The 17,205-nt window shown below is 44.3% G+C and overlaps 1 protein-coding gene across 5 annotated transcripts in view; it reads left to right on the plus strand.

Moving 5' to 3' along the window:
- LOC141046751 (transmembrane protease serine 11C-like) overlaps window positions 1-17,205 on the plus strand; it is a 149,739-nt gene that overhangs the window by 615 nt on the left and 131,919 nt on the right. For 3 of the 5 annotated variants that reach the window (XM_073541398.1, XM_073541408.1, XM_073541412.1), the window contains exon 1: window positions 4,052-4,170. The exons of 1 other annotated variant lie outside the window; for it this stretch is intronic. The gene's annotated coding sequence lies outside the window, so the exon portion shown is untranslated. Of the gene's footprint in view, window positions 1-80; window positions 265-4,051; window positions 4,171-17,205 lie in introns of those variants that run through there. One more of the 5 variants, XM_073541401.1, reaches the window with a different exon arrangement.

The raw sequence follows: 17,205 nt of genomic DNA on the forward strand, positions 1-17,205 counted from the left end.
CAGAGCGGCTAGGGAGCCGAACAGGCAGAGCGGCTAGGGAGCCGAGCAGGCAGAGCGGCTAGGGAGCCGAGCAGGCAGAGCGGCTAGGGAGCCGAGCAGGCAGAGCGGCTAAGGAGCCGTGCAGGCAGAGCGGCTAGGGAGCCGTGCAGGCAGAGCGGCTAAGGAGCCGTGCAGGCAGAGCGGCTAGGGAGCCGTGCCTCTGATAGGGAGGACACAAGGAAAGACACGGCAGAGAAGGAACCACAGACAAGGAGACAGACAGAGGTAAGACTGAGTTCAGACAGATAATAGAAAAAACTGACGGCACATCTAGAACTAGTCTGAATAGGTGCATACCAAAAGGCAACTTACATATTAAATTAGAAAATGGTAGCACACCAAATATGAAATACGAATAGCAAAATGGCTTTAGTAATACATTTCATAATGGCTTTTTGTAAGACATATCAAATATGAAATAAGTGAAATATGAATAGCATAATGGCTTTTGTAATCTAGAAAAACATATGAGATACTTAGCACAAAATTTGGCCAAAAGATGTGAGCCCATTCACCAACGACAAGTGTGTAAGTTGCCTTTTGGTATGCACCTATTCAGACTAGTTCTAGATGTGCCGTCAGTTTTTTCTATTACTTGTATACTAGTTTTCTGACTGAGCACTCCGCCCTTCATCAAGTGGTGATTTTAATCGCATTCAATCACATGTTTGGTTCCTATCGTCCTATATATACAGGCTTTATCATGTTACTAGCCAGAGGTCAGTTCACACCAGGCAGTCAGTATAGGGACCCATTCAATCTGAGATCACCTTGTCGCCGGTGAATGGGCTCACATCTTTTGGCCAAATTTTGTGCTAAGTATCTCATATGTTTTTCTAGATTACAAAATCCATTATGCTATTCATATTTCACTTATTTCATATTTGATATGCCTTACAAAAAGCCATTATGAAATGTATTACTAAAGCCATTTTGCTATTCGTATTTCATATTTGGTGTGCTACCATTTTCTAATTTAATATGTAAGTTGCCTTTTGGTATGCACCTATTCAGACTAGTTCTAGATGTGCCGTCAGTTTTTTCTATTACTTGTATACTAGTTTTCTGACTGAGCACTCCGCCCTTCATTAAGTGGTGATTTTAATCGCATTCAATCACATGTTTGGTTCCTATCGTCCTATATATACAGGCTTTATCATGTTACTAGCCAGAGGTCAGTTCACACCAGGCAGTCAGTATAGGGACCCATTCAATCTGAGATCACCTTGTCGCTGGTGAATGGGCTCACATCTTTTGGCCAAATTTTGTGCTAAGTATCTCATATGTTTTTCTAGATTACAAAAGCCATTATGCTATTCATATTTCACTTATTTCATATTTGATATGCCTTACAAAAAGCCATTATGAAATGTATTACTAAAGCCATTTTGCTATTCGTATTTCATATTTGGTGTGCTACCATTTTCTAATTTAACCCCTTAACGACCGCCGATACGCCTTTTAACGGCGGTAATTAGGGGTACTAAAACCACAGCGCCGTTAATTCACGGCGCTGTGATTTAAGTGAATAGCGCCCCCCAGTGTCGGATTTTCTCCGGGGTCTCGGCTGCCAGGGGTAGCCGAGACCCCAGAGAACATGAATCGGTCGGTTTTTACCGACCCCTGCTTTTGCGATCGCCGTTATTAACCTTATAACGGCGACCGCAAAAAAAAAAAAGCCGCGCTTTTACATTTAATTTCTCTCTCCTCTGATGTGATCGCACATCAGAGGAGAGAGAAATAGGGTCCCTGATCCCCCCCCCGGTACCTCTCCGTGGCCCTCCGTCCCCTCCAGGTGGTCCCACGTCCCGCCGGCATCCTCCGATGGGCGCCGCCATCTTGAAAATGGCGGGCGCATGCGCAGTGCGCCCGCCGGGAATCTGCCGGCTCCGGCTGGTAGATTCCATTCATTATTTTGATCACTATGATAAACGATCATAGTGATCAAAATAAAAAAAATAGTACATAACCCCCCCCGTTTATCACTCCCTTATATAGGCCAATATAATGAAATAAAGAAAATATTTTTTTTTTTCAGTTTTCCATTAGGGGTAGGGTTAGGGTTAGGGCTAGGGCTAGGGCTAGGGTTAGGCTTGTGCTAGGGCTAGGGTTTGGGCTCGGGTCACGACTAGGGTTAGAATTAGGGTTAGGGCGAACTAGAATTAGGGTTAGAATTAGGATTAGGGATTAGGGTTGGGATTAGGGTTAGGGGTGTGTTGGGGTTAGGGTTGGAGCAAGAATTGAGGGGTTTCCACTATTTGCCAACTTTGGGGGTCTAAAAATTGGGGTCTAAAAAATCACTTTTGTGGAAATAAAAAAAGACTTTTTATTTTCACGGCTCTGCGTTTATAAACTTTTGTGAAGCGCTTGGGGGTTCAAAGTGCTCACCACACATCTAGATAAGTTCATTAGGGGGTCTAATTTCCAAAATGGGGTCACTTGTGTGGGGTTTCCACTGTTTAGGCCCATCAGGGGCTCTGCAAGCGCAACATGATGCCCGCGATCATTCCATCAAAGTCTGCATTCCAAAATGGCACTCCTTCCCTTCCGAGCTCTCCCATGCGCCCAAACAGTGGTTCCCCCCCACATATGGGGTATCGGAGTACTCAGGACAAATCGCATAACAACTGTGCTGGTATGATTTCTCCTGTTACCCTTGTAAAAAATAAAAATTTGGGGGCGAAAAGATCATCTTTGTGGGAAAAAAATAGATTTCTTATTTTCACGGCTCTACGTTATAAACTTCTGTGAAGCCCTTGGGGGTTCAAAGTGCTCACCACACATCTAGATAAGTTCCTTAATGGGTCTAGTTTCCAAAATGGGGTCACTTGTTGGAGGTTTCCACTGTTTAGACACATTAAGGGCTCTCCGAACGCAACATGGCATCCGATCTCAATTCCAGCCAATTCTGCGTTGAAAAAGTCAAACGACGCTCCATCCCTTGCGAGCTCTGCCGTGTGCTGAAATAGTGGTTTACCCCCACATATAGGGTATCGGCGTATTCAGGAGAAATTGTACAACACATTTTGTGGTTGATTTTCTCTTTTAACACTTGTGAAAATAAAAAAAAATTGGTTCTGAAGTAAATTTTTTGCAAAAAAAAGTTAAATATTAATTTTTTCCTTCCACATTGCTTTAGTTCCTGTGAAGCACTTAAAGGGTTAATAAACTTCTTGAATGTGGTTTTGAGCACCTTGAGGAGTCTAGTGTTTAGAATGGTGCCACTTTTGGGTATTTTCTGTCATGTACACCCCTCAAAATGACTTTAAATATGATGTGGTCCCTAAAAAAAATGGTTTTGTAAATTTTGTTGTAAAAATGAGAAATCGCTGGTCAACTTTTAACCCTTATAACTTCCTAACAAAAAAAAATTTTGCTTCCAAAATTGTGCTGATGTAAAGTAGACATGTGGGAAATGTTATTTATTAAGAAATTTGTGTGACACATCTCTCTGATTTGAGGGCATAAAAATTTAAAGTTTTAAAATTGCAAAATTTTCACCATATTTCCATTTTTTTCATAAATAAACACAAGACTTATCGAAGAAATTTTACCACTAATATGAAGTACAGTATGTCACAAAAAAACAGTCTTAGAATCAGCGGGATCCATTAAAGCGTTCCAGAGTTATAACCTCATAAAGGGACAGTGGTCAGAATTGTAAAAATTGGCCTGGTCATTAAGCTGCAAACTGGCTCTGTCGCTAAGGGGTTAATATGAGTTCAGACAGAGACAAAGACGCAAGGGCCAGGATATTCTGCCTCCTGGCAGGCGGACAGAGAAGTACTAGGCAAGGTACCAAGACACAGGAATACGCAGTAAGAGCCTTCAGAGAAGGCAAGAAATAGGACAGGGCCTGGCTAGCTCAGCAGCAAGGAGCTAACTGAGTTTAGACATTGCACAGGCAAAGGTCAGTGGGTGTGGTGAAACTAAATAGTAAAGGGCTCTAAGCGATTGGTCAGGGACATATTTCACAGGTGCACCCTGACTGCATAAGAACCAGAGTTCAGGCACCACCCCCCTATACACACAGTCAGGAAACATGGAGAGCAAGCAGGAAAATAAGAGGCATAGCACATGGAGCTCAGGGCTGGCAACAGACAGAATTCACAGCATGGCTTGAAGCAGAAAGTAAGTTGGTGTGCGGGGGATGGGAGGCCATGCAGTGATGCCAGCAGGGTTGTTACACTATACTAGCGCATGGCCGAACGGTCATGCGCGCTTTTTATAGCCGGGACCTTCCGGAAGCTTCCAGATCTCCGAGATGGACCAATGAGATCTGGAGCAGGACCTGGGCACATGACTCCCGATCTCCAATGGGAGATCGTCTTGTGAGCATGCCCAGTAGGAGAGCAGAGGGACTTAGTCTCTGGAGCGATCTGCTACCAAGCAATCTCCTCTGCGTGAGATAGACAGCAGGAGACCACAGAATGTAAGGCTCTGGATTCCTGCAGAGCAGATGCAGAAATCTGATTCCTAGGGCCCCCTCCCCTCTGAGCCTTCCAATCCACCACCTTGTGCCCATCAGAGGCATAGGCCTCAGACTTGTCCGAAGGCAAGTCTGATGTCCCGGCAGGTGACACGGAAAGCCGGGACACGTGCAAGATCGCCAGGTTTAAGAAGGGACACGTGGGAGACATCGGGAGCAGAAAAATCGCCAGGAGCAGAAGTTGAAGTGAACGCCGCAGTGTGTTGGCGGGCGTCATCACTTTCTGTTTAAGGAAGCTATTCCGAGCACAAGAGGCACATGCCTGAATATATCCCGAGCCCTGTGCGGCCACCAATAAGACCCTGCCAGGAGTTTTGTGGTCTGCATGTAGCCACAGTGACCACCCATCCTGAACGCGTGTGCCCACGCGAGAACCTTCGGCCGAAGATGAGGGGGGACAAAGGTCTTGCCCGGTGGCACAGAGTTTGGCCATTGCGGGGCCCCGTTATCCTGGGGAACAGAGTGCTGACAAGTGAGTGGAACTTAGTGCCGATGCGCCTCGAGGCTGGCGCAAGACACCTCCATGGGCTCTGGGAGTGAACACTCTGGCTCGGGTAATTCCGGAGGTTCAAAAAGGTTGGGAGCCGAAGTTACCTTCCGTCTGGTTTGAGCACACTCCAGCCCGTGCTCCGAAAAAAGGAGATCAATGCGGGTGGCAATGGCAATCAGCTCCTCCAGACTTACAGGAACCTCTCTGGTTGACAGAGCATCCTTAACATGCTCTGCTAAACCTCCCCAAAACACAGGGATGAGGGCTTTATCAGACAACTCCATCTCGGAAACCAGTGTCCGAAAACGAACGGCATACTGGCTAACCGAGAGAGATCCCTGAGTTAATGCAAGTAGCTGAAGAGAGGTATCGTGCGTGACCTGTGGTCCCAGGAAGACCTGCTTGATAGATGTTAAGAACTGAGCAGCGGTCCGAACCTCTGGGTCACCATGCTCCCACAGTGGCGTGGCCCACTCCAACGCCCTGCCCGACAGTAGGGAAACAATAAACCCCACCTTAGCCCATTCCGTAGGGAATCGCGCAGCCAGTAACTCCAGCTGGATAGAGCACTGGCTCACGAAACCCCTACAGGAGGCACAGTCGCCAGAAAATTTATATGGCAACGGGAGGCGGGAAATTGTCGGCGCAGGGGAGGACGTGGACATACGTGAAACCGCCTCTGCGATTGCCTGTACAGCAGGCTCAGTAGACTTTGCAGCTGAGATAGCACTCTCAAGAGTAGCCAACCGGCCGAACGGTCATGCGTGCTTTTTATAGCCGGGACCTTCCGGAAGCTTCCAGATCTCCGAGATGGACCAATGAGGTCTGGAGCAGGACCTGGGCACATGACTCCTGATCTCCAATGGGAGATCGTCTCGTGAGCATGTCCAGTAGGAGAACAGAGGAACTTAGTCTCTGGAGCGATCTGCTGCCAAGCAATCTCCTCTGCGGGAGATAGACAGCAGGAGACTGCAGAATGTAAAGGTACTGTCACACTAAGCGATATCGCTAGCAATATCGCTATAACTTGTGACGTTATAGTGATATTGCTAGCGATATCACTGTGTGATACTTACCTACAACCCACTCCCCCGCTGGTTATCGCTGATCGCGCGAGAACGTCCTGGACTGTTTCTCGTCGTCAGCTTCCTGCGGCGCTTCCTGTGGAGAGACGAGCGACGAGCGTGGAGCCGGGCGGGAGGACGCAGGATCGCCTAGTGTGACAGGTAAGTAGCGACCCCCGTCCCCTGCAATGTCGCTGGTGAGAGCTGCCTGTGTGGCAGCTCATTAGCGACCACTTAGCGATGTACCAGCGATCCTGACTGCGTCATATCGCTGGTCGGGATCTCTGGTACATCGCTAAGTGTGACAGTACCTTTAGGCTCTGGATTCCTGCAGAGCAGATGCAGAAACCTGACACCTAACACACCTTGACGCTGGTGGGATGGATTTTACACTTTTTTTTAATAAAAAACGGTGTTCATCAAGTACTCTATGTTATTTATATACACTATTCCTTTTACTTATTTACTTACAGTAGGGTATATGTTCATTTTGTTTCTGTCCTGAGTTTTGTCCATTTTGATAGTCGGTGTGAACAGGCTTCTATTTTGCATGCATACCAACTTATACTCAAGTTATTTTTTTTTCAGTTAAATGTCTTAGAGAATAAATTATTAATATGATCACATTTAATGTATGTAAGAGAATGTTCAGCCATGTTGTGCCTAGGAGCCATCTTGGGCAAGCTCTAGGAAACTAACTGTGGACCTTATGAGATGCACTTTTTGAAGTTCTGTGGAGACATAAATAACATCAGTGTCATCAGTAAGTATAGAAAAAGTTTAAAAATGTTAATTAGAATAGGTGTAGTGGGCTGTGGTGGCTGATAAGTGGTGATACATGGTAGTGAATAGCGAATATGTTGAATTGATATAAAACTTGGCTGCCAATAGAGCTGCCAGCGCTTGAAGAGCTATGGGAGTAGAAGTGCCTTCACGGATGAGAGATGTCAGCAATGATGACACTATTGAATTAGCTAGAAGGAACATGGAGGCCTAGGAAGATGAGTTTTGCGGCAATGCTCATAAATATTGTCATGTATCATTCAATGATTTGTTCTACAATGTTGTATACGCCTTTTTCGGCAATATGTAATTTCCTAACCTTAGTGTTAGGGTTGTATAAAAAGCTCCTACACCGTAGTTCGGGGCCACCGCTTTCTTGTCTGGACACCTGCGTGTGTCCTCCTGACCCTTCTGTATCTGCTCTGATGAATGTCTCTAATAAACCTCAGTCCTTGCTTCAAGGATTGTCAACAGTGTCTTCTCGGACTTGTTTCACTCACTTTCTTAGTGTATTCATGCGAGTTAAACAATCATTGTGCATTTCCTGCTAAGTAACTGGAGTCATTTCTACTGTGACTGTCAATACTTTACAAGATGCGCTATTCTGTACTTTGTATGGTGATGTGTACATCACAGGTCAACTCGCATATTACCATTTTCACTGATTACAGGTTATTTGTACATCCTGCCCAGTAATCCACTGTTATGTACATTCATTTCCACCATGACCAATTTCCTCCCTCCAGACAGAAACTACTCCATTCCTACCATTTTACAAAAGGTAATGTGCTAACCCAAGGATGGGCTAATTCCCAGAGGCAGAAGGTGGGACTCTGTAAAAGAAAGGCTTAGTGAAAGCTCACAGTCACAGTAAAGGCTGAGGCCAATGGGCAATGAGGTTATATGTAGTGAGCTTTCAATAATTTCAATGTATATGTAGTGTGAGCTTTCAATCTTTAATCAAACTGTCAAAAATGTCTTCATTTCTGGATCACTGAATCTTGGAGCGAATGTAGAAAATTCTAGCACACAATTTAGTAGGACTCCTAGGGTATCTGTACGCACGCTGCAAGTAAGGAAGACATGAATTCCACCACTGCTGTACATGTTGGAAACGAAAGGAACTTAGTTGCCATTTTTTGATGAAAAAGCATAAAAGACATCCAACCACAAGGCATACCTTATATGAATGGTTCCAAACCCTAGTGGCTCACCTCTCTGTGTGCAACAGTGTATTTGTGCACCTGCATTTTAAATTGTTCAGGTTTGGCATAACAGTCTGCAAGCACTCTATGAGGCTGCAGACTTGTGAATCCTCACATCATGCACAGTTGGCGCTATGAACATTCCCCAGTAAGGCAGCAAAATTGGGTGGTCATGTGACCGCAGGTATGCAATATGCATACTACCAGCCACATTCTCACACAATTGACTTGTATTGAGTGAGGCTGCGTATGTCTAGTTGGAATATGGCCTGGAGTATGGATTTTGCATACCTGCGGTTATAAGACTCCCTCTCCTGGCGCTGACACTGCGGAATCCTGACAGCGCACTGTGATGATTCACAAGTATGCAGTTACATTGTTGTGACCATAGGCGGATTACAAAGAAGGCAATCTGGGCTACCGCCCGGGCCAGAGGTTCCAGCGGGACCTATCGTCAGATTGCCCTCATTATAAGGTTTTGTGCGCCGCCACCTGCAATGCACATATCCCAGCAGGGAGTTTTCCTGGCGCGGCTGCAGACGATGCTGAATGGCAGCGCATCTCCAGGGGAACTCCCGTCGCCTCTGCTATGACGTGCCAGCTGATTGATGTCATCATCTGGTGCCGACGCGATGTCATCACGTTAGCATGTACGCACTGGCCAGTAGAAGTGTAGCCTCAAGGACCAGTGCAGAGAGCCAGGGGAACCGGAGTGAGGCGAGTGTCTTTTTTTTTTTTTTATTAATATGTGTATGGGATTTGAGGACTCATACTGTATATAGGAGGCTGTACGGTTGATCACACTGTATACAGGAGGCTATGTTTGGGCTCATACTGTATATAGGAGTCTATCTGCAGGCTCATACAGTTTATAGGGAGCTATGTAGGGCTTATACTATGTATAGGGATTTATGTCAGTGCGCATACTGTATCTAGGAAGTTATACGGGGGTTATATATATAGGAAGATATGTGGGGTTTATACTGTAAATAGGTAGCTATGTGGGGGCTCATACTGTATGTAGGGGGCTGTGTGCAGATCCATATTGTATGTAGGGGGCTATGTGGGGACATATTGCCTGGGTCTGTGAGCAGTTATCTTCATTGCAGTACGTCTTATGGTCTCTTTTTCTTGTCCTTATTGATGTGATTCCCTGATAAAACCCTGCATAACATGAACTAAAGAGGGGGAAAACACGTCGGAAAAAGATGTCATTAAGCTAAGTACACAAGAGAATAGTCCATGTCCATAGAAACGTGACTGTGAGGTATATGGATGTTTTGTGGTTTTCGTTGCACTGCCACTTAACTGGCCATTTATGAACTGAAGGGTAATTCTTTGTTTGACAAGGACATCATATGTTTCTTCTTGGACTTTGTTAGTTTTTTTTTCTGATCAGATTGTTAAAAAGTATTGATGATATCCATCTCAGCCCACTAGTATCTATATTGTATATATTTATATATGTTCATTACATATTATCTGATCACCTATAGAGGATTCCTGGTCAGTCAGAGTAGTGGAAGGGCTACATAGTGGCAGTCGAATAGGAGCGGGGGCGTCATACCGTTTCAACTTATGGTGCCAGCCTCCGCTCTCAGGAAGGGAATTGTGAAGGGCAAAACTAGCCTGGCCCTGACTGACAGCTGAGCCCCAGTATAGAGGGAGTGTCAGTCAGGGCCGGGGGTGCGGTTACAGCGGCCGCTATTTATACTCAGAGCAGTGACTGAACCGGTGCCGCCCCTATGACTGAATACTGAATGCTGGCAGGGAGAATAAAGATAATTTTCTCCCCACTGCATTCATCCGCGTGCTGGCGCCGGGCAGCATAATAGCACTGCTAACCTGCAGATTAACCGCACTTCTTCAGGTTAACAGCGTTATTCCTGGTGACAGATTGCCTTTAAATCATACAATTATTATTAATTTTTTTATATTAATATTGAGCATAATGAATTTCAGCCTATTGGTTTGGCCTCCACAATAGTCACAGTCTGTCAAGTAGCCTCTTGAGAAAGTTATTCTCCCACCCCTGTTCTATTTTGTATAGCACTATGGTATTTGCGTGCGCCGCTATCCCTGTCATTTTCCATGTGCGGATGTGCCCCAGAGCATCTGTATGTTACTCAAATGACCTATCACATGATCTATCAGGGGGATTATGTGACAGGTCACATGATACATTGGGTCCCTGGGGGTGGCGCACTTTCTAAATTGCCCGGGGTCCTGGCTACTCTTATTCCACCCTTGGTTGTGACTAAACATGGATGTGGAGACCACAAAAATACGACCAAAAGATCCTTTATCATCATATATATATTTTTCTTTATTAGAAAGGACACAAAAGGACAAGAAGGCGGACATGTGCAAATTGCAGACTAAAGTGCAGACAGTGCCTAAAGACACCCTGGACCACCACCAGCCACAGAGGAAAGGTAGAAAGATATACAAATCTATTATTCAAGAGGCATATGGTATATTAAAGGGAAACAGAGGCCAAGATTAAAAGTATATGGCAGAGCTACACCAAAGAAGCCTATATCACCTCAAAAAGAGGTGCCGGATGTAGATGAATGTCCATAATTATGCATATAGAAAGAGCCACCATGCCCTCATGTACTGCCTATAACATATGGTGTGCTCAAATAGACCTCATACCAACCGTTGCCATAAGCCCACATACTAATTAACAGGGAAAGAAATCCTTCCCACCAAAGGGCTTGACTATTACCCATCCAAAGGGGTTAAAAAACCCCAAACCAACATTACCTCAACAGGATCCTCAGATGACCAGGTGGTCCAGGTGTCACCCCAACGCGCGTTTCGGAGCCGTTTGCTCCTTCCTGTGTCTGTGTCTGCAGACTTTGCTGCCTAACCTGGCAACCCTTTTTAATACTATAGGAATACTGGCCTTGTCCTATATTTTATGTCATTGTACATTGGGGGGGTGGCCCCCTCCTGGGCTATGCACCTTATACACTCATTTTTCCCAGACAGTTATTAATTAGAGCTATGTCTGGCTCCTATCTTTTCCCAGTTGATTAGAGGTCTGCTTGTGCATGTGGCTCTGGGAATCACTAGAGTTAGGATCCATATATATGAGGTCACTTTGACTTGCTTTTACCCTTTTTAATAAAAAAAAACCTAACTAAGTACCTTATGTTTTTAACATTTACAGCAATAGAGGATTTCATGCATTCTTAATTTACAGTGTGCTGACGCACAGTGTATGTATATGTTTGTATATTGGCCATTCCATATTTGTGTACCAGCATAACAATTTCTATGTTTTCTTAGCAGTATTGTTCAGTATAGACAAAAACTGTGAACCAAAGTCTCACATGGTTTTACAGCCAATTGCCACATGTTTTCATTGAGATTTTTGGCCACGTGACTTTTTTTTTTTTTTTTTTTAGCGAAAACATGTTAAAACCATATCTTACACTTGAACAAACCACGGCAGTTTTTCTGCCTGTTGTTTGACTGTGAGGTACCTGTGTTGAGTTGAAAAGGCAGTCATCAAACCAGAGTCCAATTAATATCACCTAGGAATCAGTGGGGTAACTACAAAGTTATGGGCCCCGGTGCGAACTTTCAAATGGGCCCTCCCATGCCAAAATACACGTACATCCCCACTCCGTACACCTCGTACATGCGCAGCTCCTCTCCGTACACCTCGTACACATGCTGCTCCTCACAGTACACCTCGTACACACACGGCTCTGCTCCGTACACCTCGTACACATGTGGCTCCTCTCCGTACACACGCGGCTCCTCTCCGTACACCTCGTACACACGCGACTCTGCTCCGTACAGCTCGTACACACACGGCTCTGCTCCGTACACCTCGTACACATGCGGCTCTGCTCCATACACACACATGGCTCTTCTCCGCACATCTCGTACACACGCGGTTCTGCTCTGTACACCTCGTACACACACAGCTCCGCTCACCTCGTACACACCCGGCTCCGCTCCGTACACTTCGTACACACGCGGCTCTGCTCCATACATCTCATACACACACGGCTCTGCTCCGTACACCTCGTACACAGACGGCTCCGCTCCGTTCAAAATTGTACACACACAGCTCTGCTACATCAACCCTGTAAACCCCTCCTGACCCCACACAGAAACTTTACCTCATCCAGCACCATGACAACCAGCACAGCAGAGTCCTGCAGACAGGAGGATCCTGATCATGTGACCCCTGACTCCTCCCCTCCTGTGACCTCATCACAGGTCCTGTGCGCACAGAAAAGAACAGCCTAGGTCATCATTGCAGGCTGTGGGGGGCTGCGATGGGTCTATCTGGGAGGGCGAGGATGGGGTGCATGGGGGGCGTGGCGGCTCAGTGCAGTGGAGGAAGAATAGAGTCCCAGGCAGGATGCGGGGGGGGGGGCAAAAACGGGACTGTCCCACGAGAATCAGGACGGTTGGGAGATATCATGGTTTGAACGACCGGGCCCCTGACTTCCCCTGGGCCCGGCCGCAGTGGCGACTGCTGCGACGGTGGTAATTACTCCCCTACTAGGAATTAATTTCACAGAGCTAAATAGCATTCTGTAATATTATAATTGATGATATTCACTAATAGGAAAGACTATGTCTATAGTTTTATTGATGGAAAAACTGCAGGGCGTAAATGGTCATCTAGAATATTGCATTTATTATGTGCGCCGAGCCGGTATGGAGACATTGATGCACTGTACTACAGAGCCACAGGGTTTAAAGATGGCAGTGTGTGGCACAATATTACAAAGAATAGGGTTGATTAATTAAATCTACTTCAAAGTAAAAATGGAGTAGATGCCAAAGTCAACATCGAAGATTCCACCTTTCAAAGCCAAGGCCTGAGTGGTTGTCATGGCCACTTACTCCATTTTTTCTTGTTGTGCTAGTTTGTGCACATTTCTACCAATAACTCTATAATACTCCATGGTGGCATGCCGAAGTCGATTAATACCACATGGATTTCTGGTTTGTGCACTGCTTTGTTGTATAGAGCTGTGCATGGCTCTCTTTCAATTAAAGTAACATTCATCAATAATAATAATAATAATAATAATAAGATTTTAAGAAATCTCAAGATGGAAGAGGCCAGGAGTCATTTGGTGAGCTGCATTTCTTGCTACATGTTCACAAACTTACCAGTGGAAAAGCCAAACTTCACATGCCACAAATGCAAGCTTGTGTCCCTGTTGGAGGAAAAGTTGCAAAATCTCGAAGAGAGGTTAGCTACGTTGAAGATCATTAAGGAAGGTGAAGAGTTCTTGGACAGGGCAGAATTATCTCTTCATGTTACAGAAAGAGAAGAAATTCGAAGTGCACCTGAAGAAACAGAGGAATGGAGACATGTGACCCAGAGAAGCAGGAGGATCAGGAGGCAGTCAGCACCCATACTGCTCAGAAACCAGTACCAGGCTCTCACGCAGGAAAACGATAAAGAAATACATCATGATAAGACTTTGCCAACAAACAACAACCTTGTACGCCTTCAGAGTCCTCCTGGATGGAGAAAGAAAAATGTTGTGAAGAAGAAACGGAGAGTGGTGGTCATGGGGGATTCCCTGTTGAGAGGAACAGAGGCCGCTATCTGCAGACCGGATATATCTTCAAGAGAAATGTGCTGTCTTCCAGGTGCAAAAATTAAAGATGTGTCTGACAGGATATCAGGACTCTTCAGACCTACAGATGACTACCCATTCCTGCTACTACATGTGGGGACAAATGACACTGCAAGAAATGACCTGGAAACCATCTGCAGAGACTTTGAAGACTTAGGCAAGAAAGTGAAAGAACTGGGAGCGCAGGTGGTCTTCTCTTCCATCCTCCCAGTGGATGGCCATGGAACAAGGAGGTGGAATAAGATTCTGCAGGTGAACAACTGGCTACGTCGATGGTGCCGTCAGCAACTATTTGGATTTCTGGATCATGGAGTGAATTACTTATACGATGGACTACTTGCTAGAGATGGGGTGCACCTTACGAAGACTGGAAAGCATGTATTTGGAAGTCGCCTTGCTACACTTGTAAGGAGAGCTTTAAACTAGAACAACATGGAAAGGGAAGCAAAAGACCAGAAAAAGCCTTACACCTGACAAATGGTATTGAGCACTCTGCTATTAGAAGTGGTAAGGAAGAACAAAGACAAAAGAATCTAATTAATAAAAATATTGGAGAAAGAGAAACCAATCACAAACTAAAATGTTTCTATACTAATGCACAAAGCATGGGCAACAAACAAGGAGAATTGGAACTACTAACACAGGAAAAGAAATATGATGTCATCGGAATCACTGAAACTTGGTGGGACAATACACATGATTGGAATACAAGACTAGAAGGATACAACTTATTTGCAAGAAACAGACTTGATAAACGAGGAGGGGGTGTCGCATTGTATGTTAGAAATGCGTATATCTGCACAGAGATTGTAGCTTCAGTGACTGGGAGTTCTGTGGAAACTGTTTGGGTAAGAATACAAAGACAGAACAATGGAAAGGACACCATTGTAGGCATTTACTACAGGCCGCCTGTGCAAGCTGAAGATATGGATGAACTCTTTATGCATCAAATGGCCAAGTTCTCCAAAAAATATGAGATAGTTGTCATGGGAGATTTCAACTATCCAGACATTTGTTGGGAATCTCTCTCAGGCAAAACTAACAGGTCAAGGAAATTCTTATCCTCTCTTGCTGACAACTTTATCTTCCAAAAGGTAGGGGAGAAAACGAGGGGAACTGCTACCTTGGATCTAATCCTTATAAACAGGGAGGAAATGGTTGAGGAGGTAAAAGTGGCTGGGACCTTAGGAGGTAGCGACCATGCTATTTTAGAATTTTGGATAACTAGAGGCGGAAGACCTGTGAAGACTCAGACGTCAAGGTTAGATTTCAGAAAGGCAGATTTTAAGGGATTCAGAAAGAGAATTGGAGGGATCCAATGGCTGGATATCCTTAAAGACAAAAATGTCCAGGAAGGATGGGAAATCTTGAAAAATGAAATTCTCAAAGCACAGTTGTTAACAATTCCGAAAAGAGGGAAGAGTAGGAAGCATTTAAGGAAACCAGGATGGATGAACACAGAACTTAAGCACATGCTAAAAAGGAAGAAAGAAATGTTTATAAAATGGAAAGACGGAGGCATATCTAAAGAAGAATATAATGCTGTCTGCAGAACCTGCAGGGCACAAATCAGATTATCTAAAGCTGAAAATGAATTGAGGCTTGCAAGAGATGTCAAAAGCAATAATAAAGGATTTTGGGGATACAGTCATATGTTAAAGTTTGGGCACCCCTATTAATGTTAACCTTTTTTCTTTATAACAATTTTGGTTTTTGCAACAGCTATTTCAGTTTCATATATCTAATAACTGATGGACTCAGTTATATTTCTGGATTCAATTGAGGTTTATTGTACTAACAGAAAATGTGCAATCTGCATTTAAACAACATTTGACCGGTGCAAAAGTATTGGCACCCTTATCATTTTCTTGATTTGAACACTCCTAACTACTTTTTACTGACTTCCTGAAGCACTAAATTGGTTTTGTAACCTCATTGAGCTTTGAACTTCATAACCAGGTGTATCAAATCATGAGAAAAGGTATTTAAGGTGGCCACTTGAAAGTAGTTCTCCTATTTGATTCTCCTATGAAGAGTGGCATCATGGGCTCCTCAAAACAATTCTCAAATGATCTGAAAACAAAGATTATTCAACATAGCTTTTCAGGGGAAGGATACAAAAGTTGTCTCAGAGATTTAACCTGTCAGTTTCCACTGTGAGGAACATAGTAAGGAAATGGAAGAACACAGGTACAGTTCTTGTTAAGCCCAGAAGTGGCAGGCCAAGAAAAATATCAGAAAGGCAGAGAAGAAGAATGGTGAGAACAGTCAAGGACAATCCACAGACCACCTCCAAAGACCTGCAGCATCATCTTGCTGCAGTTGGTGTCACTGTGCATCGGTCAACAATACAGCGCACTTTGCACAAGGAGAAGCTGTGTGGGAGAGTGATGCGAAAGAAGCCGTTTCTGCAAGCACGCCACAAACAGAGTTGCCTGAGGTATGCAAAAGCACATTTGGACAAGCCAGTTACATTTTGGAAGAAGGTCCTGTGGACTGATGAAACAAAGATTGAGTTGTTTGGTTATACAAAAAGGCGTTATGCATGGAGGCTAAAAAACACAGCATTCCAAGAAAAATACTTGCTACCCACAGTAAAATTTGGTGGAGGTTCCATCATGCTTTGGGGCTGTGTGGCCAATGCCGGCATTGGGAATCTTGTTAAAGTTGAGGGTCGCATGGCTTCAACTCAGTATCAGCAGATTCTTGACAATAATGTGCAAGAATCAGTGACGAAGTTGAAGTTATGCAGGGGATGGATATTTCAGCGAGACAATGATCCAAAACACCACTCCAAATCTACTCAGGCATTCATGCAGAGGAACAATTACAATGTTCTGGAATGGCCATCCCAGTCTCCAGACCTGAATATCATTGAATATCTGTGGGATGATTTGAAGCGGGCTGTCCATGCTCGGCGACCATCAAACTTAACTGAACTGGAATTGTTTTGTAAGCAGGAATGGTCACAAATACCTTCATCCAGGATCCAGGAACTCATTAATAGCTACAGGAAGTGACTAGCGGCTGTTATTGTTGCAAAAGGAGGATCTACGAAACATTAATGTCACTTTTATGTTGAGGTGCCCATACTTTTGCACCGGTCAAATTTTGTTTAAATGCAGATTGCACATTTTCTGTTAGTACAATAAACCTCAATTGAATCCAGAAATATAACTGAGTCCATCAGTTATTAGATATATGAAACTGAAATAGCTGTTGCAAAAACCAAAATTGTAATAAAGAAAAAAGGTTAACATTAATAGGGGTGCCCAAACTTTCACATATGACTGTATGTCAAAAGTAAAAGAAAAGTCAAAGATGCTATAGGATTTTTACAGGATGAAAATGATGAAATGGTAAGACAGGATGTTGAGAAGGCTGAACTTTAAAATTCCTATTTTGCATCTGTTTTCTCTCAGAAAGGAAATGTAACATCAACTGTTCTTCACTGTCCTATTAAGGGAATAGAAGAATCCAGGATATCTATAAACAGAAAGATAGTGAG

Source organism: Dendrobates tinctorius, unplaced genomic scaffold, assembly GCF_039654945.1.
Source record: "Dendrobates tinctorius isolate UK_male_01 unplaced genomic scaffold, ASM3965494v1 ptg000011l, whole genome shotgun sequence".
In the NCBI taxonomy this organism is placed as follows: domain Eukaryota; kingdom Metazoa; phylum Chordata; class Amphibia; order Anura; family Dendrobatidae; genus Dendrobates; species Dendrobates tinctorius.